Genomic DNA, 22,582 nt, shown 5'->3' on the forward strand with positions numbered 1-22,582 from the left:
TTTGATGTACTCACTGTCCATGATCAGAATATAGTATATGCTTTCCTTGATTTTCTCTCTTTCATATTTTCTTGCTGCATATTATTTCTCACTGATATGTTCCCTACTAGATGGGAAAAATTTTCATGCCAGCCTGTTGGGCCCACTATACACTGAAAGAAAAGTCCTACCTTTAAGGATAGATCTCTTAGGCAGATGTGGAATGCAACAAAAATACAATGATGTTGGTTAAATCTGTGAAATTATACTTGTGGAAAAACATCCCAGCTACATGTTCTTCTACTTTTACAAAATTGAGCTGGAAGCATTTACCTTCTATTCTGTACTTTATATTAGAAAACATGTAAATAAGGTTTACTTTAGTATGAATTTATCAGGATATTTACTACAGAATCATATGTCGTGCTTCAATTGCCTTTACTTACCTACACAGGTCGAAGAGGCTGTGAAATTTCCTTGTATTCATTATTTATTTAAGAAAACTATATTAAAAAATAGATCCTTCTTATTTCCCACAAACTTGCCCAAAAGATTATGTCTCCCTGCTCTTATGTGCCTGGACCACTCTCTAGGAAGACTGCATACTTGTTTTTGTAGGATGATCATAACTTATCTCCTGGCTATGCTTTTTTATTGTATGGATACTCTGTCATTTTTGTTTCTTGATTTCCTCCCGGATTTTTCCTGAGACCACCTTCAAAGAATTTCCTAAGAAACAATATGAGAGAGAAAAACCATCAGAACAGCATTCCAATTGAATAAGTACACAATAGTTGAAATTAATTTCTTTCAGAATATTAAAGGTGTTGTTCTTCTACTTTTAGTTTGGTTAAATAAATTTTGATTCCAGTCTGTTTTTATTTTCTTTTCCAAAGAGTTTCTATTTTTTTCTGTCCAAGTGCTTTCTGACATTTTTCTTTCTCTGTATTGTTTTTTAAAAAAATTCAAATTGCTATTTATAAAGTGTGGTTCTTTTTAATCACTTCTTTCTCTGAATCCTTAATAGGCCTTTTCAGCTTGAAGATAATATCCCTTTTTGACAAATCCTCTTTTATTTTCATGATAATGCCCTTTGGTTGATTTTCTTTTTCTTTTTTTTTCTAATCCATTTAATAGTAAAATGATGCAACTTCTAATTTGATTCCTCTTTTAACTTCTTTTTATAATTTTTTTTTTTGTTTTTCTACTCCACTTTCTAAAAGATTAGCTCAATAATCATAAAACAACATGTTTATTTAATTTCAGCAGTGGTACTGTGATTTCCAATCTGGATCAATTTTTATATTTTTAGGATATTACATATTATAGATGACTTTTATTATTAATTTTTCTGAATGCCCTAATGGAGTAGAATATGCAATTTTTTATACTGACTTGATTTAAACCCCACTTCCATCTTCTTCCTGGGTTTCTTTTCCCCCTTTACCTTCCTTGGTCTTTTCTTCTTTCAGGCCACAGTCTGTTCTCAAATAGCTGAGAACCACTGTAGTTTAAACACAGTTAGGAATAAGCAAAATGGCAGGCTGAGTAGGGACCTCAGTGAATGGGAGGAGGCTTATCAATTGGCAGGCTCAACTTGATGGAGAGCATTTATGGAGACAGGCAGCATTTCAATATACTGTACTTGGTTCTTGGATAATTAATTTTTCATTATTTATGGGACTGTCTATCTATAAAATGTATTTGGACTTCAAAATTCTATATAGTAACAAGAATAAAGAATATGTATATCAACAGGACCCTGATTTAAAAACAGAATTTTGAATATCTTTGATAATCCCCAGTGTAATTTTGATAATGGCATAATAACCCAAGCTGTTCCCTAGAGTTTACCAGGAGATTCACAGTATACATACGTATTCTCAAACAGCGTATTGTTTTGCTTTGCATGCTTGTGTGTAGAAACATATATATGTTCTTATATTGTTATTTTTCATATGACATAATTTTTACGTGACTCATTGATATCGATGCATGTAATAATAGGTCATTTATTTCTGCTGTTTCTGCCAAGCATCAGCGGACATATGAACCAAAGACTAATCACTTCTAACAACATTCCTGCCATAAGAGTTCCTGGGTAAGCAGACAAACCCTGGGAAGGCTAGATTGTGATTATATGTTTTCACATAGGCATTATTTTCCCTTTGCCCAAAGTAGATTTGAACAAGCACAGTTTCTCAGTTTTCCTATAGCACTATTGGAAGGAGGTAGGGCCTAGAAAAAGGAAGTTATTTCACTGCAGGCATTTTAGCAACCTGGCCTCCTACTCTCTTTCTCTTTCCCTTCCAGGCTATCTTGATATGAGCAGATTTCATCCGTCACATGGTCCCAAGCATGATGTTCTACCTTGCCACAGGCCCAAGACAAGTCCAAGTGATTATTAACTGAAACCTCTGAAATTTTTCCTTCTTTTAAGTTATTTCAGGGATTTTTTTCCCCCCAGTAACAGAAAGCTAACTAAGAGATGGCATATTCTTTTTTTTGTTTGTTTGTTTCTTGGAAGTACACAGGATCTATAGTAGTATTTCCTACTGTGTGAGCACCTCAAGCATGAGCTATTGAAATAAAGCAGGGCAGCAGATACACTAGTTAGAGGCCAGATTTGGAAGCTGCTTACTTCTTATCATCACTACTCTCCTGAATGTGGCATTATAAATTAGCCTTACTTTTTTTTTTTCCTATCTTAGTTCCTCCTATAAAAAGCATTTGTAAATGTGTTTTGCCTAATATTTTTTACTGTTTTATTATGAGGAGTTATGTGTGTTTACAGACATGTTGCCAGAAGAGCAAGTCCCCACTAATTTACTTTTTATTGTTATTATTTTTAATTCAGCAAAGGTGAATTAGATTGCTCACATCATAAATTGTTATTGTAAGACGAATGTGCTTAAGCTGTGTGTGTTATGTTGTAAAACTCAGGTATGTCTATTTTCAATTGATTTTCTGGCACATCTTCCAAAATTTGTTCTCTTTTACCTAGCATCTTTTCAGAATGAACATATGAGCAACTGCTTCCTAAACTATGTGTAGTCTGCTCTGCTTTATAGCATATGTACTTTTGTATTCCTCCACTCATTTCTTAATTTCTGTAATCTGTTAAAAGTCTTTTATTTTAAAGGTCCACCTCCTGCTTTTTCCATTGGTATGAGTATGTTACTTTTAAGAAGATTCTTGTTCATAAATTAATGTTATCCCAGGAAACAGACGGTATAAAAAATGTAATCTGGTTTCTTATACTGAAAACACCACCAGATCCTTTACTCACTTTAGACACCTTAGCATCATTAACTTAAGTTATATCATCTAATCATCATAAGCACTGTGTGAACAACATTACCAACACAGCTGTTTCTCAAAGAAATTCTAAATTAGAGTTACTTAATTAAATATAAATTGATTCCACAGTGTTATTCGCTCCACATCTTGTGTATAGGTGAGGGGAAAGAACTTCATTTACATCTTCGGATGAGAATGGTTTTTAATATAAAATCTAGCTGCAACACAATATATGATAGAAGCACTTACTGCATCTTGGTAGATAAAGAAGAGATCAGTAAACTAGAATTTAGGGACAAGTTTGTGAAGTTCATAGAGTATGATCTTCAGTTTAACCCTTGGACCAACACTAAGAGTTGGGCATATCTGAGTCAAACTACATAATTTATCAATGATATAATTATTTCAAATGCAATGAAATGCTGCCATTTAAAAATAAATTTTTAATAGATATATGAAATGAAACACCAGTAAAGCAATTAATGCATTACTTAGAACCTAATAGCTGGTCACAATAATGGTTTACCTTTTCTATTTCTTGCCTTGCCTTGCCTGACCTTTCAATTTCTTGGAACAATGCCTGCTATAAAACATAGAGATTGACTGGCTAGATGCTTCGTAGAGTTCACTTTGAAAAAGAATTGTCTACCCTTTCAGCTCTTACTTTCTTCCCTCTCATCAAAACTTAGTTTCTTGGAGTGAACCCTTGTCCCTAACTCAGCAAGTATATTGTAAGGGCAGAAGTTAGAAGTTGAGTCTCTATATTAGGTACTGCGTGCATAATTTGATTTATTCAAGGGAGTCACAATTTTGCTTGACACATTGCTTCTGCTGTTAAAAATCAATTCAGGTGCTAAATGTCATTGGCAATAAGTTCAGATGACCTTTAGTTTTTGGAAAGTGTATTTAATATTTCTTCATCTGTCAACTTGCTAATGTCTACTGGATTTTACCCTTTTGCATAGCCATCCATTTTAAAGGTATTATATGAAAGAAACTTACTCTTTATGCATTGGCAGCATCTCTCAAACACAGCTGGGGGCTCTGTTCAGCCATCAAACCTCCCTCCCTTACCATAATGTCTAGGATCCTTACAAAAACTTATCTTTGATATTTCTCATATTTATACAAACCATCTGGATGTGATTTCTTATGATTCCTGGGGAGTTATAAATAGATAATCAGAGTTTCATCATCCTTGGTACAGAGGCGTTTGCTAAGATCGCAATGGGAAAGAAAGTGTGCTCTCCAGGAACTGACGCTCATGGCTACTGTGATGTTTGTGTTAAGCTAGTTTTTCCTATCAAAAAAAATGTATGTCTGTAGAGAAAATAAGTCAGTTTATCGACTCCTATTTCTTCTGTAATTCAAAATAGCATTATTAATGCATCCCATGCTGTTTAGTACAAGCATTATATACAATAACTTTGACATAGTCTTGCTCTCAGATGTATATAATTCTATATATCTCATAAGTTTGTTTAGAATACCACAGGCCTAAAGAGAGTATCTTTGAATGGCAAGGTATGGTGGGCTTTGAGTAAGAGGTAGGCTTTAAGTGATAGGCAGAACAAAAGTACAGGGAAATAAAACATTTCAGTTCAGGAAAATGTGGGATGTGTATATGTGTGCATGTGCATAGATATTCAGTTTGTGGGAGTCCTCAATCTTTTGGGTACATGTATATCAGGATTGAGATAAACTTGCTCAAAGATGAACATTAGATATTGGGGATATAACTACAACATGCAAGGCTTCAAGAATATTAAACTTAGGTGCCTGAGTGCTGTGGAAATTCTTGCTCTGTCTCATAGTTCTCTTTCTCTCTTCAAGTCTGCTTTGTCTTACTGTTTTGTTACAGATAATTTTCCTTGTGCTTTCTACATGGCTTCTCAGAGCTTAAGTGTTTATTCCTCTTTCATTCAAAGTGTGACCATACTGGGCTTGCTATCTCTTAGTCATTCATCATTATTCTATTTTGTTTAAGGTCTGTCCCCTGCTCCAAGCAATTTTTCTAAATCATCAAATTCGTATTAAAGAAATATGGATGATTTGAGTCTCATGTATGTGCTAGGTGATCAGGGTAAGAAAGTGGCTTCAGTTCTTACCAAACAAGAGAGAAATAGGTTAACCACCCTACTTACACGCCCACTTGTGTGGTAGCTATTTGTTGGACATCCAACTCATTTCAGATGTAAAAAAAAATTAATGTATGCATTTAAAGCATAATAAAACTAAAAAAAGTTAGTTGGAGGTGATATCAAGATGACTTTAAATGAAATTATAAGGAGTTACAATTTTATTCTTTATAGAAGTAGAATCCATTAAAATATTTCAATAGGGATTTTATACTATCAGCAGTATCTATAGGTAGATTTATATGAAAGGAAAATGAAGACTTCAGGACCATGTCAATAAAGACTCAATTTCTTAAATTAAAGATGATGATTTAGACTTCATGTCACTGAGACTGTATAGGAGACTGTCTAGTATGAAATTGAGTCAGATGGACTTGGTATTTCATTTTTCTATATGAATAAGAGAGAGGTGGGTGAGAGGTGGGTGAGAGAATGTAGACAATTAACTCTTCAAAGATAATGTATGAGTCAGCTTTTCATCTGTGTGACAAAATGTCTGAGAAAAACAACTTAAAGAGGAGAAATTTCTTTTGGCTCAGGGTTTCAGAAATTTCAGTCCGTGCTTTGGACCTGTGATAAGGCAGAGCGCTATGGCAGAAGACTGTGGCAGAGTGAAGCTGCTCAGCTTCTGACATCTGGGGAAATGGAGAGAAACAGTGTGGGCAAAGGTCCAGATAAAGGTCTACTTTCCAATGATACATGCACAAGGGCCCACTCCCTCCAACTAGGTGCCACCTCCCAACAGTCCATTCAAATTATGAAACCATTAATGAATTAATCCACTGATGTGGTTAAAGCCCCCATGACACAATCATTTCCTAAAAGCCCCACCTCTGAACATTGCTGTACTGGGGACCAAGGCTTCAACACATGAGCCTTTGGGGGACATCTGAGATCCAAACCAAAATAGAGATTTTTCAAATTTTTTAAACAGGACATGAAGTGGCTTAAAAAAAAAAAAAAAAACCTCATTGTCTGTCATCTTTTTTCATAGATACAGCCCAAAGGCTCATCTTTGTGAGTTTATTAAGTGAAGACTAGAACGGGCTTATGACACTGAATTCCAAAGGAATGATGCTGTGGCATAGGACTCTCAGGAGACTTAACTCAGGAGAAAGCTATCCTACATAATGGATTGTCATACATAATCAATAGCAGTGAAAGGAAAAGGGAACTATATAGACAAATTAGTTTTGAAAATGCTGAGTTAAGCAATTTTAAAGAAGTTTCTTACTCCCAGGGCAACTTCAGACCTTTAATATATTAATGTTTGTGAGAATCTTTAAAAGCGGTTATGTAGTGTGCAGAGTCTCCCAGATGACCATGAAACTACTTTTTAGAGGGAAACCTCTATGGACTAATATTGCTTGAAACTCAGTATGAAATTCTGCTAAATGTAGCACTTTCTTAGGATCAAAAATTCTATTTCCATGGTGAATATCATTTAGGATATTTCTCCTTAGAGTAAAATAATTCAGCTAGAATCAGAAGATACACATTGCACTGTACGAAAATGACTTGGAGTAATTACAAAATGAAAATGGCTCATCTTTCAGATTTGTGGCACAAATGTTCATGCTTTTGAGTGTGTCCAGAAGGAAGGTCAGCAGAATGCCTCGTGATCTTTGCATCCTTAATGGAACTAAACACATGCCATGAGTTCTGTAGAGGAGAAAAGTATGCTAACTCTTGCCTTGTCAAAGAATTTTTGGTCTGTGCTTTAATAGAGAAAAGTACCACTTACACAGAAACTCTGCTCTTGGAAGCAAAGCTCAGACTGGTATCTGATAAGAGACCTAAAGACTATTGCACTAGAATTGTTCAGAGCAAAGATACCCTGATGTATTCTGTAGCAGAGCAGTTTTAGTAAAATTACTTTGAAAGATGAAAGTAAATATTGTTGTTCTCTAGACATTTAATTTTGATCAATTCTTTCCTTTAAACAATTAAAATAATAACAGACTTATTTTACAAGAGAAGGCATATTTTAAATAAATACAAAGTTTCCTTAATCAAATCCAAATTGAATTACATACATACTCAGTCTGTACATAATCACATAACCTGAACATTTCACATCATTAAACCTATGTGTGTTCCTAGAACTACTTATATTAGTACAATTTAAGTGTTTCCCCACTAGAGACCTTCAGAATCAGAATCCCCAAAGAGATGACCTGAGAATCTGCAATTTAGTAAATACTCAGGTGTATGTTATTTTGAGAAATATTACAATAACTCCTGCTTATCCTAAGAACATATACAATGATTTAAAAATATCCAAAAAGTATTGGTCAGCTAAAGACTCAATCACTTACCAGTTAATATATTGAACACCCTTACTATGATGGCTTCAAAGATGTATAATGCATTTCTTCTGCTCCTAAAGTTCTTGCATTACTTTTCTGATTTTAATAAAAATAGGTAAAAAGAAATTCATGGGCCCAGGCTGAAATGTGCAGAAATATTCCTCAGTATTTTTACAGATCCTTTTCTACAGGTTAAAAAAAAAAGTTGTTGTTGTTTTTTTAATCTAGTTCTCAAAAGTGGTTTACAATTAGTTTATCCACTGTGGAGGTGAATATAAGTGATAAGAATTTCATATACAAAGTATTTTTAATATGTAATTCCTCCCAAGCCTTCTGAAGAAATGTCTATCAAATCAAATAGTTGATGCACTTTGAACACTTAGCTCCAAAAAGAAGATGACATTTTTTCATTAGTTTAAAATTTATATGCTAAAGTATCTGTCACAATAATAATAAAATCTGACAGTGCTGATCATCTGGGTTTTTCACACGGCAGAGGTAATGTGTTCTTTGGAAGATATAAATGACAATTTGTTCAAATCAGAGACTTAAAAAATTTAGACAAGAACAGAAGCTCCATAACTGTATATTTCACCATTTCAAATTCCTAAATCATTCATTTAATGATGTTTATGTCATGTCAGCCATACTGATTAATATTTTGTAGATAAATGAAATATGTTATTATTTCATCATATGCTATTTTGATTATTAACATTTTCAAAAAAAGGTCAGGTGTCAATCAGCTTAAATGCACATACAAAGAGAAAAGGTTTCAGGTGTAAATTTGAACATAAATTTTCTGTGTTGTAACTGAGTTCTCTGGGTTACTCTTTTTTTCTTTTTCTTTTGGTAACTCTAGTGTGTGACATTCCAGTCCATACTACATCATAGAATTGAAGCATGTATGCATAACTAATCCTCTAAACAAGGAGGAAGGAATACTCTTTCAGAAAAACATACAAGGCATTACTGTTCCACAGCCATTGACTTTCTGCATTGCACAAAAGACTCCTGTTCCTATAACTGTGCCCCCAACCATCCTTCCTTCCTCAAGTGAAGGGCCACAGTACATTCATTTTTGCCATCCTGGTATTTCCTAACCCTAACCCTAACAGATGCTAAATAATGCAAGCTGAACACAACTGAGGGTGAAATAAGTTTGCTGAATATCATTAAAGTGCACATGTGAATTATTAAGGTATTTACTAATATTATAACCACAAATGTCCCAGTCTCTACTTTAAAATAGAAAATAAATGAGAGAAAAACAATATTCTAGGTTTCTTTAGATCTATATTCCCAACTATTTCAATCAACATATATTTGGAATAAAAAATAAAAAAATAATGTGATCTCTTAGGGAATTATTTAATACTAAAAGGTAATAATTTATCTTGAATAAATTAATATGGCTCTTCATGTGCCTATATATGCTCAAAAAGTGGATATATTGTGGGAGTCTAATTTCTTAAGCTTAATTTTCTACACACGAAATGCTTATTTTAGTTTCCTTACCTAAAGAGACCTTTTAGAACAGTCATCATTTTCTATTCTCTAATCTACATTTGGTTGTCAAATTTCATTTTACATGAATACTGCAGAAACTTCCACTTGAACCCCTAGGGAATCTCATACCATATCCAGCCGAGGAAGGATTAATCACAGATAAGTATAATGTGAAACTATAGCATTTTATAACATCACTAAAACATCCTTATATAAACAGAGTGTCAAGAACTTTCAGAAATAAAGAGAGACGCTCCCATATTGAAGATTGCATTAGAAATAAAATGTCCCTCCCATAGAGAAAATCTCTCAAGAGTTTGTATAGAGAGTACATATTCAAATGCCTTCAACAAAGCCTCTCTAAAGGAAGTTGGCATACCTGACCTCAACTTTTTAGAACAATAATGTTTCTCTTTCATTTACCTTATAAGATCTACCTCCATTAGCATATAGTCCGTAAATGAAATGAAAAGAACTTTCCAAAGTCCTTAAATAAATGTAATTGATATCTATTTTAATAACATTCATATCAATTTTTCTGCAAATAGCAAATACCTCATAATGACCTTCATAATTCCACGTGAACAATTACATACTAAATAAACAGAAGAGTAAACCAAACCTCTGTATACACATTTGCAAACATGCATGAATGTGCACATTTCTCAACTTTGAAGGTTTATTCAAAAGGACTTTACATTTCGGGAATTGGCATTTCGATAAGTGAGAAAATAGGGCTAGATCTAGACGTAAGCACCAAAACTGCTCCTTTTTTTCCTTAGTCAATTCACAAAAGTAATCAATTACGAGACTACACAGAAACACATGATTTTACCTAGGAAGCACTGGTTTGTGTTCTAGTAATAAATAATACCAAAACCTCAGTGACATATACCAGCAAAAGTAGACACCATGCTCCTTCTACATGTCCACTGAAGATCACTAGGGAGAGCTCTGCATGTCTTACTGCTCAGAATCAGAGAAGTCACCATCTTGAACATAGCTGTCTCTGTGTCTGAGGAAAGAGAGAAACCACTGTAGAGATTTGTTCCCATAGGTCAAATGCCATAAAATATTTTCATTCATAATTCATGGCCTAGAATTATTCACTTTTTCTGATCTACACAAAAGGGGCCGTAAATGCTACCTAACCTAGGAGAGAAGAAAAAGACATGAGTATTCAGCATCCATGTCTTCCTCTCACATGTACTTCAATCCTCTCCTTCAGTGCAGAAATAAGAATGGTGTAAAGGAAATAACCCATTAGCCAATGGGGTAAGTCCATCCAACATTGCTGGCATTTCATTTTGAGGAGAACTCACCTAATAAACTTTATGTCTTTGTCCAATGCTATTGACTATTTCTCATTATTCCAAGTCACTTTATTATGCACTCTGTAAAATTACCAGGCCCATCCACGAGATTATGAGCTCTCTGAATAAATTGACCATTTTTTTTTCATTCCTTTTACACAGGGTCTGACATATTATAGGTATTCAATAAATATAATGAATTAATGAATGATTCTTAGAATGGCTGGAAACTTTTAGTCAGAGAACTGAATGAGATTTATACCAGACTCAATTCTGATTACTTCTTACAAATAAAACTAACCTTTATGTCTTTATAACATTACTTTATTCGGTTTAGCTATGGAATCAGCCATTTCCATTGATGGCTGGATCATCAATTTAATACCTAGGTTATATTATCCTAATATTTGATGTTACAATTAAGGACATACTTTTACATGTGGGGAAATTTAGAAGCCATTGTCTAGAAACTAAGAATGATTAAAAGGCAGAATTCATTCTCAAGTCTTAATCTGAAATCTGAATAATGAAGCTGAGGTAATGATCATTTTAATTTGTCTCAGATACCCCACACACACATATACCTATATACATATTTTAATATAATTGATTATGGATAAAAAATATTTTTCTCTTTTCTGCCTCTTCCTATTTCTTGACGTTTGTATTACATATTGGACCCGATCCATTATATGAATGACATATTAACCTCTGATTTCATATTTAAAAGTATGTTCTTCCCTCCCTGGAAAAAGAAAATAGAGAAGGTCACCCACTTACAAAAAATACTTCCCATCCTGAAATTCTTTTTTATCAGTTTATTTAAAAAAAAAATAGTTTAGGTCTCTTCTAGCATTAAATAAGTTCTGAGTCACTTAAAGGCTTACTTATATCACAAATAAACAAAGGGAAGATGTTGCTACAGCTCCCAGAGTTTTACCCTGATCAAATGTTGAATGCTGTTCACATTAGAGTTTTGTTTTGTGTGTGGACCTTTCTGTCATGCCCTTAGGTGGTGAATAAACCTAAAGGTGATAAAATCTCTTCCGTATCAAGAATTAACACAGTGCAGTGACTAAGGTGATTTATTACTGTGTATTACAATTTACTGAACTATAATTGGTTGAAGCCGTTCTCCCTGTTGGAGTAAATACTAGAAAGTGCCTAGGAAACTTGTTGTTCTGGGCAGTGAAAAAAGAACTTTAAGGAATTTGATAATGAAGAAAATGGAGAGGGGAAGTTGGCCACTTTCCTGTCTCCCATCTTTATGTTGTGTTCAAGCACAGCGACCTTAGTTATGAAGTAAAGGAATATCATCATAAAATGTCTGAAGAAACCCATCAGTGCAGTGAGCATCCTATACATTCACCCAGTTGTGGGCATGATGCCACCTTCTATGATATCCTGGCCTACTGCCACGGAGGAGTGAGTGTAAGTAATAAAATGTCCAAAACCTCTCCATGGAGTCCTCCGTCTTCTTTCTTTGAGAGACAGTATGCTTACGGTGTTTGCAGTCTTGAGATTAAACATTCCCCATCTTAAAAATACAAAACAAACAAAAACAAAACAATAAGAGGGAAGGGATTGGGAGGGAAGAGATAAACTCATAAATGCTAACTCTGGATGTAGGGCTAGCTTCATGTACAGCTTGATTTAACACCAACAATCCATTTTTATTCTTTGTCTTGCTCTGTCATCATTCTCCTTGCTTCACCAATCCCCTAGCCATGGTGGCTGTATCAGTTAACCACTGACATTTAATAAACCAGCACAGAACTAAGTGACTTAATGAAGATTTGTTATGTCTCACAGTAATGTTGGCTGGCTCTGGTTTCTCCACTGGACTGACTTATTTTGTAACCTCATTAAGCTCAGGGTCAGCTGACCAGGAAGGCCCATGGTGTGGTGTACTGACCCTGAGGTCTGACAGTCGAAGCCACCTGTTGTCTTGAGCATTGCTGGTCTCCTCGTCATGATGTCATCCTCCAGCTGAGGAGGTTGGCGTCTCACATGGTAGTCTTAAGAGCGAGTTCCCAAAGACTGAAAATAGAAGCTATAAATGCTCAACCTCAGAGTTGCACAATGTCATATCTTTGATCTTCAACTGGTTAAAGCAAGTTGCAAAATCTTAAAAGAAAAAAATCAGTTTAGGTGCAGGAGATGAGAAAAGTGCTTCCCTGTCTTGTTGGTACTTGTAGAAAAGTCACCCTGAAAAGGGGCATGGTCCACAGAGTTTTGATTGGTCTTCCACAATGTCCTAAAGCAGGCCAGAGACCTCTACCCAGAAGACTCTTACCATAATTAAGCAGAAACCCCTATCATATTTCATATTTGTAACATATAAGTTCCTCTTCTTGTCAGAAAGGTTTATAACAGAATATCAGCAAAAATTTCTACAAAAAAAATCAATGTGGGATAGGACTTCCTATTTCTTGTAAGGACTAGGTTACTCTGTCTTGCAAAATTAAGTTTGGCCACAGACTTCATGATGTCACTTCTGCTTTTGTTGTAAAATCTCTGATGAATCTAAAAAATAGGACAAAAACACTTTCTGTGAACTTTAAGAAAAGTTATTTTATGTAGACTCCTACATTAACATCCTCCCCCGACCCCCACACACAGACATTGGGTATAAAGTTCCAAGAATTTCCTGACTCATGGTCTAGACAATCTTTTATGCAATAGCCCCTCTGGACCCTGCAGCCAATAAACCTACTTCCTGAAAATTCTTCTTCGGGTTTCCAGTCTCTTCCCTCCTACATCAGTTCAAATGGTTACTGTATTTTCAAACCTTGTATGTTGTACACCATCATACCATCCAGTAAACAGCAGAGTATATTTTGGTAGCTATTCATTCAGTAGAAACAGAAAGAGAAAAATTAATTATCTCTACAGAAGATCTAGCAAATACCTGGCCCATCCTCGGTACCAGGAAAATGTTAAGCCACTTAACCCTCCCACTGTGAATCAAATTAATAATACCAGATCTTCATGGCTGACCATTAAAAGTGGTATTTTATAAAAGCGAGATTAGGGTAATATTTCCATAACAAGGAAGAACATATGCTGGGTCTCAAAAACAAAACAAAAAAATGTCACAGCATAGTGGTATGAAGCATAAGAATTTCACTTTAGATATCTCAATAAATGTACTATTACCTTTTGTGTCATATTATGCCTCTTTCTTCATTGACACTTTGTATTTGGGACTCAGACAAAATACATTTAGCACTATTACCCTTCATTAACAACTCTGTGACCTAAAGTGAACTCTGTTTCTTCAAAAAATAGGAGTAAAGAAAAGAATGTTCATAAAGTTAAATGAGATAGCCAATTTTAAGTAGCTAGCAGAGTGTTTTACTCCTAGGAAACCATTCACTGTCATCAGCATCAACAACACAGTTACTAGCCAGTCCCTAAAAAACCTAGGATCGTGGGTAACCAAACACTTATGCCTGTGTTATACAAATTTAATTCTCAGAGATGGAAATCTAGAAACATATAATACACTAGGGCTTTTAAAGAACTTTTATAACCACAGGTAGGAGCATAATCCAAGAGTCACTTACTCTAAATCCATACATTTCATGTGTGCACTCACAAAATGATTTACAAAGAACCAGGGACTACTGGAGCTCAAGAAGCTATACACTGGAAATTTTCAAAATTGGTCAACCTGCCCTAAAGCCACACTAAAGGAGAACTCTTATCTGAAATTAAATTTCAAAAGTATGCATGCCTTTTGACAGCATATTATTATTACATGATTCACAGGATTTTATATAGAATTTAAAATCAAAAAGAAATAAAGAAAGAAAAAAAGATACAAGACAGGGTTAGCAACCCAACTTAACTCTGGCGGAGGATCTTGTTTATTCTCTCACTTTTCAATGTCCAGATTTCACTTTATCTTAGTTTCTGGTTTTGGCCCCTCTTGATTTGATTATTGAGTTTTGAGAATCTGCTTTCACAGTATTCTAAGAGCCGAAAGCCTTTCACTGTTGATCACATTTACTTGGGGATACAAACCTGTCTTGGTAGCTTTGTCCTCAGGCCCTGTTTTCTTCCCAGTAGCACACACCACTAAAAGTCTGAGAGCTGCTCGCATTAGCACTAACATGCAAGTTCTGCCATTGCCTCAGAGACACTAGGGCAATTTGTGATCATTTGTTGCAAAGAGGCTCTACCATTTCTCTCAGCCAGAAGGAAAATAGCATCAAGTCCTCAATTGCATCTTGAGGACTCAGCTAATGCAGCCTTGGTGCCCTTCCCTGGATAGAAATATCTACAAAGGCTTTGAGAGCTTGGATCAAGTGTTTCACTGTCATCTACCCTAGGCTCTATGCCCCCTGCCTGCCACAATTACAGGACTTTCTAACCAGCAAAAGTAGGCAATTTGAAATTTCTTCTAATGCTCCTGTCAATATTGAACTACAGATTGCCTGAAAAAGTCACTCTTTTCTCTTAGCAACTCAAGTACATTGCAGAAGGCCTATAACCCTCTGTGTCAGCCTGGGACATGAGGCTTAGTAGTTCCTCTATGCTTGGTTATTAATGGCCCCACAACATGCTAGACAGAATAGCTGCCTGTTAGGTAGTGAGGGGGCAATGTTTTACTATGCAGATTTCTTTCAGAGGATGAGGAGACCCAGAAAAACAACTAAGAAAGACTGTGACAAAGTGGATTTTAGAACCAGAAGATATTAAAGCAATGAAGTCTACAAAAGAAAGGAGATCATGTATTCAAGTCTTTTATTAAGGTGACATGATGAAGCTGGCATGCTTCAGTACTTCAATTTTTTTTTATTTTTTTATTTTCTGATACGAAGATATCAAGACTGAGTTAAAGTTGTTTCAGATCCGTGGGACAAGAAAATGGTAAAAGAATACCTAAATGACATTCCTTTTAGTTGGCAATTCTTCAGAGCATTTTATATTTAAAAAATAATTAAATAAAAATAATCTAATCCCATTCTATTATAAACTAGAATCACTATGCCGCCAGAATGTGATTCAGAAGCAATATTGTTAAAGATAATACAGTTTATTCCTTCAGGGTACAGTCAACTTGCAGAGAATAATTAAGAGTATTCAAAGCCATCTAAGTAAAAGCTTGTGTCTGTGCTATGCATCATTACTTATATAGGATTTCCAATTTATAGAACAATAAGACCAGTTAAATGGTGTTGTTCACCTTAAATATTTGATGTTTTAAGAGCTACCTTATTCTATAACTACCACTTAATCTATCATCATTAGCTAATGTGTTAGCTAATACACTTGAGAAATTTTGTTCTGTTTATAAATTCTCACAATTATAAAAATTGAAATAGTATTGTCTTCACATTGTTCAAATTGAAAACATAAAATCAACCCTTAGCTCTTTAAATGAAAGTAATATAAATAACAATAAAGTCTAGAAGCTAGCAAAAAGGAAAATAAAGAATAATAACAATCTTCACATCAATTGAAATGCAAACATTTTCAAAACCATTATTCAGTAAAGAAAATGATCTTTAGTTACTGTTGAGGTTTATCTGTGACTTAGAAGGCAAGAGGAAGCATGAATCAGCCTTGAGAGTTATCACTGAGATTTCCCTGTTTTGGAACAAATAGTTATTAAATGACTAAACAAAACAAAATAAAGAGAACTCAGACCCTGTGCATTCCAGAAGATTATAATATGTCGGAGGACACCAAATGCCAGCCATCTATACGAAGAGTGAAATTAAATACAGTGTAAATCAAAGTATAGGCAAGCATTGCACAGGATGCAAATGAAGGTATCCTTGACTTTGTATGGAAGTCCCTGAAAATGCCTTCTGAGGATATGGGATCTTCAAAGGAGACCCACATTCTGGCATAAGGGAAGAGATCTCACACACCAATGAGAGTGAAAACATGAAAAAAATGCACATGAAGATAAACATGTAGGGCTTGTTTAAGGAATGGTGTGTGGAATAGAGTGAGGGAAGTCTCCATGATGCATAGGGTTTTAGAGGAAGCAGCTAACACATGAAGTCCTTTAATCAGAGATATTTAGATGTATCCCATACTGTCCACTCTTGAATTGTGAGAACAGATACATGTCACGAAGCCTATGAATTTCACTTTTAAGTGGATAATTACATGACGTAGTGTTCTCAAATTCTTGTGCAACTATCAATACTGTTTAAAGAACACTTATTTCTCACCAAAAACTAATCCTAAACCCATTAAACCCTAACTCCCTTTGCAGTCCCAGAAACCACCATTCTCCTTCCTGTCTTTATGAATTTGAGTACTCTACTTCATATGTATGGACGCATCTAGTATCTCTTTTGTGTCTGGCTTACTTCTCTTAGCACACTGTCTTTAGCACCTGTCTATATTATAGCACATGTTAGAACTCCATTTCTTTTTAAGTCTGAAAACTCTTTTATTGTGTGCATGTTATTATATTTTGTTGATCTATTCATTCATCTATGAACTTTTGGGGTTCTTGGCTATTATGACAGTGAAGCTATGAAAATTCACAAAACTGTTTGATTCTCTGGTTTACTTCTTATGGGCATATGGCCAGATATGGATTTGTTGAAATAAGTGATTAGTTCTATTTTAATTCCTTGTGGATCTCTTTACTGCTTCCATAGCTGCCTTGTCATTTACACGCCCATCAATAATGGACAACCTCTTCACATCCTCCCCATCATCTCTTATTTTGAGATTTGTTTGTTCCGTTTTTATATAGTAGTCATTCCTAATGGATGTAAAATGGTATTCATGTAACTATTTTAATTATTATTCAGAAAAACATTGCAAAGATAACATTAGTATCTCCATTTTTCATACAGAGTTGAAGTCACTCCTCTAGGTAAGTTTTTATTATTATTATTATTATTATTATTATCGTAACTGGATTGGGATTTGAAGTTAAGAATGTTGAAATGCAAGTGAAGGTTTGTCATGATAAGATCATGGGAATCATTTTATAATCTATGAGTTAGTTTGTTTGACATTTATATGAGATATGGTCTTTTTTTCATCTGATCCTTATGTCTTCTACACTATCTTATTCTCCATTTTATCTACAAGAAGGTGTCTTGTAACCCCAAAATGCACAGAACTATTACTAGTGCACTTGCCTCAAATAATCTTGTACTATTATCACACATCAGTATTTGAAGGCATGATACCCTTTCTCTTTAGAGTTTCTTTATACATCTTTTTACAAATAGTTCCAGGCCATTTCTAATTATTCTTTTGTGAATAATGGCATGGAATTTCCCTTGGATCTGGTCATCTTATGCCACTACGAAAAAAGTATTCATGATTTTAAAAAGCCCCAGTCATATATACTCATGAAATGTTATGTTTTTTTGTGTGGTGTTTGCCCTAAGCTCATGTGTAAGAAAATGCAAGAGAGCTTATAGGTTAAATGACTGGGTTATGAAAACTTTAACTTAATTGGTGCATTAATTCCCTGATAAGGATTAAGTAGTGGTAACTGAAGGCAGGTTGTGTGTGGCTGCAGAAGGTTGGTCATTGGGGGCACACCTTTGAGGGATTATATTTCATCCTTGTTGAGCAGAGCCCTCTCTCTGCTCTGCTCCCTGGTGCCGTGTTCTGAACTGCTTTCATCCTCCACGTTCCTCTGCCATGATGTTCAGCCTCACCTCAGTCCCAGAACAATGGAGTTGACTGTCTATGAACTAAGACCTCTAAAACTGTAAGCCTCAAAATAAACTTTTCTGCAGTTCAAAAGGCTGAGACAGGAGAATCATGAGTTCAAAGCCAGCCTCAGCAAAAGCCAGCCAGTTACTAAACAACTCAGTGAAACCTTATCTCTAAATAAAATTAAAAAATAGGGCTGAGGATATGGCTCAGTGGTTGAATGCTCCTGAATTCAGTTCCTGGTACCCACTCCAAAAAAAAAAACTTTTCCTCATCTAATTTTTCTTGTCAGGTATTTTAGTCACAGCAGTGAAAAAGCTGACTAAAACAGTATACTTCTCAAAAACTTTATTCTTATCCTGTTTTCTCTGGATACAATGAAGTAAATGAAGAATAAAAAATATTTTTATAATTCCATAAGGAATAGAAGAAATAGACTGTAAAAATTCACCTAAGAGGGGCTGGGGATGTGGCTCAAGTGGTAACATGCTCACCTGGCATGCACGGGTGAAAATAAAGATGTTGTGTCCACCAAAAACTCAGAAATAAATATTAAAAAAATTATCTCTCTCTCTCTTTAAAAAGAAAAAAAAATCACCTGAGAAATTACTACAATAATAATTTAAGTAAGAAGTAATGAAGATTGATCAAAGACAAGGAAATAAAAGAAATGGTAGAAATATTTATTGGGGAATTGTGGTAGGATATGGAATGGAAGATGAATTTATGAGTATTGTACCTTAGTCCCTGTGCTTTGTCTCACATGCCAATAATTTCTCAGAATATTGAAGACAGTAAGAGGGAAGTGAGAAAGTAGACTTCAGTGTCCTTGTTTTAAAGACAAGTGAGGAATTAGAGAAGTACAAGGCTAAGAGATCTTCTTGAAATTGGAGAAGTAGGAATAGAAGTACGTGTTTAAGTGATTCGAAAGATAATGCTCCTTCCCATAAAACTACAATGTTATAGCAGTTTGCTTTTGGGAAGGAATACAAGAGAATTTAGTAGTGACTTATTACAGATTAATGACCAATAAATTAATAAATATTTAGTGCGTCCCTGTCTTCCCACACAGAGGTAAGAACAAGGGGGGTTGGCACATAGATGACAAGCAAGTGTTATTGAAGTTAATGAGATGTTTTTCCACTTTCATGATTCAGGGATTTAATGTATTCATCCCTTCCCACACTTTTCTACATTCTGTCTATCACAGCTCTTCTTCTACCCTTTTCTTTTAGATTTTCATGGCTCTTTTTTCCCCATATACACAAATTTCAGTTCTCTATGGCACAACACATTCTATAAAGTATTAAAGTACTTGAGTATATTGTTAAACCATTGAAAGGAATTTTAAGTAACCAAAATGTTCAGCAGATGCCTATGGGAAAGTTATCATGCATATTGATTTAATACAAGAATGAATGGATGACCCAAAGATTTAAATTAGATATGCATTTTTGCATCAAGGAAAATTTAGGTTTATTTACTTGAAACCATCCGTTAGATTGTTCTGAGCTTCTCACAAACAGCAAATAATAAAAAAAAATGAATAAAATTTTCCTTAACAGTGAGACTCCAATCAAAAAATAATAAAGGCAACCTAGAAGAGATTTGAGGAGAAATGTAAACAAGATGATCAGTCATTTAAGAAAGGTAAATTGAAGTTGACTAAAATATCAGCATTGCTGGATTAGCGATTTAACAGTAGAAAAATCAGCAAGTTGCTTAAATCATCAAGGGACAAATGAAAAGGGATCCAGAAAAGAATAATTAGAAGCTAACTGCACATGAACAAAGGAGATCCTGTATTTTCATAAGTTATACCTTAAGTAGACGGCACCATTACTTTCTAGAATGGAGGCAATTTATCACCCATGAACAACTGCCAACAGGAGTATCACCAGGGAGAAGCTGCGGCTGTTTTTGCTGGGCCTGGGTTTTCATATGAAAGTATTGAATCATCTGGACTGTGGAGAGTTGCTAAGCTCAGTGTCTAGGGAAAAGCTCCATCTTATTAGTAGTGATGTTATCTTAGTTATTATAGTCTGTCATGTATGGAGGAGTGGGCAAGAAAGATACACGGAGCCACAGTTGCAGACAAATTAGAATTTGTTCTTAAGGGACCTCATGTTATTGACCCTGCAGCTTCCACATAGATGGCCTCATTTAGACCAGAGATTTTTGAGAGCCCCAAGATCATATCTTGAATTCTCAGCAGCTAAAGTACATGTGACTGAATGGCAGGGAGGCGAGAAGAAAAGGAAAAACATATATATAAAGCAAAATTCTGTTCTTTTCTTTTTAAAAACAGATTGGAATGTAATCTCACTGACAACCATATAGAGAAACACTCATAAATATACAATGAACAGCTCTGTGTATATGTGTGTGTGTGTGTGTGTGTAGAAGAACCCATGTATATTCACCAGAGAAAGGAATGCTCAAGAGTTTGGAGAAGTAACTTGAGATGCTCTGAAATTGAAGGTTTATTTCAAAAAATTTTAAAGGATTTATCCAAATATACCACAAGCTGTGATGGGGTGAAGGATTGGCATCCTTCATGGAGTGTAATGGGCTGTTCACATGCTCCACTAGTGCCTAATGTGACAAATGAATGGGTTTGCACAAAACCGTCAAAGAGGCTGGATAGAATAAAGTGACAGGGATTTCTTCTACTGTTAGACAATGGCTCTCTGTTTTCTCTGCTCAGACACAGACTCTCTTGGAGGTAACAGGAATCAGCTTTGGTATAGCATGCTTTAGTCAGAGCACAGCTGCAGCATCTGTTTTGAGATCTGGGGATGACAGGAATGTGCACTGGGTTTTCTGGAATAAATTCCATTATTCTATGCACCTGACACCCACCCACATGACCACCACCCATCCACACCACCCCCATTGCACTTATGCAGATTGGCAGCACCAGGGTCTCAAAAGGATTAGTTTAGCCAGCCAGGTACACTTACATGGAATAGAGATGTTAATTGAAATTCAGCCTTTTTTTTTTTTTTTCCTGACTCTGAATATCTAAGTCTGTACATCAGCAAAAGAGATCCTGGGGAGAAGTGAGCTCTTAAACTCAGTAAGGAAAAATTCATTCCCCAACCTGAGAGGGAATGCAATCTAGCTGCATGTCCAACAGCAGAGGAGAGTGACAAGCAGAAACAAATACAGAGGTGTTACACAAGTTCATGATCCCATCCATTGAACTCCCCACTCCTGTACTTGATTATGATAATTTTTAAACATACAGATAATCAAACCAATTTTATAGGAAACATTCAAACCTAAAACTTGCATACTTTCTTAGCAAGTTTGCACACGCCAGTGTAATTTCTCCTAATAGTTATGTTTGGATGTTGTTTGCAAGAGTTTGCTGTTTGCTTGGGTTTTTTTTTTTTTTTTTCCCTTTTTGAGGTAGAACTTATATATAATTAAATATATATACCTATGTAACCAAAAACTCTTACATAAATAGAGAAATTAACATCAGTTCAAATTATTACCTGGGGCCTCTTTCTTTTTTTTTTTTGATGAGACTGAGAACAGAGTTTAATAGAGCTAAAGGTGGAGAAAAAGCAAAATTATTTTGCATTCATGAAGATTAAAAATGGAGAACGGAGAATAAGAAAGTCAATCGTGGCTCTTAAGACCAAAGAGGAACCATGGCTGTATTTTGTGTTTTGCTTTGTTATCCAGACCTGTAAACATGTGGCTATGTGCCAAAGGAGAATTAATGTAGAAGATAAAATTATATTCATTAATTAGCTGGCTGTAATATAGCAACATTATCTGGATTCTCCATGTTTGAAAGATATAATCACAAGGGTCCTTAAATGTGAAAGAAAATCAGAACTGGAGAGATGACACTGTTAGAGGACAGATAGATGAGGATGGTGGGAACACTAGATTAAGAAAGTAATTCTATAAAATGGGTCCACTGTGCTGAGCCTCACCTGCTTTCATTTCCAAGAATCAATTTACCTACAGCCCTGCCTGGCCTCTGTCATATTCCTTAGCAAACTCCCTGTTCACTGCAGGAGAAAGGCAAACCCAAGATAATGTTGATAAGGCAAACTCAAGTTACCCTGAAGGGGGAGATTTTTGTGACCAGATGCTGAAACTCTGGGAGATAAGGATAGATCCTTATAATCATAAAATCTATAAGAATATATGGTTCAGAATTCCAGTTAGAACCAGTCAACATGGGCCAAGGTGACCTAGAGTTGCCATGACAGCGGGGACTTAAAAGACTGATATCACCCTACAGTCAGTGAAAAGTCAAGAGGTGGACCTTGGCGGTGCTCTCTGGGAACTTCTCTGGGATCCCCAATAAAACTGTATTGTGGGAGAGGCACATTGTCCCTCTCCTCTCTGAAAAGAC

Source organism: Marmota monax, unplaced genomic scaffold (genome assembly GCF_021218885.2).
Source record: "Marmota monax isolate L192 unplaced genomic scaffold, Marmota_monax_Labrador192_F-V1.1 WCK01_AAM20220418_F8-fsc00009, whole genome shotgun sequence".
NCBI classification, from domain to species: domain Eukaryota; kingdom Metazoa; phylum Chordata; class Mammalia; order Rodentia; family Sciuridae; genus Marmota; species Marmota monax.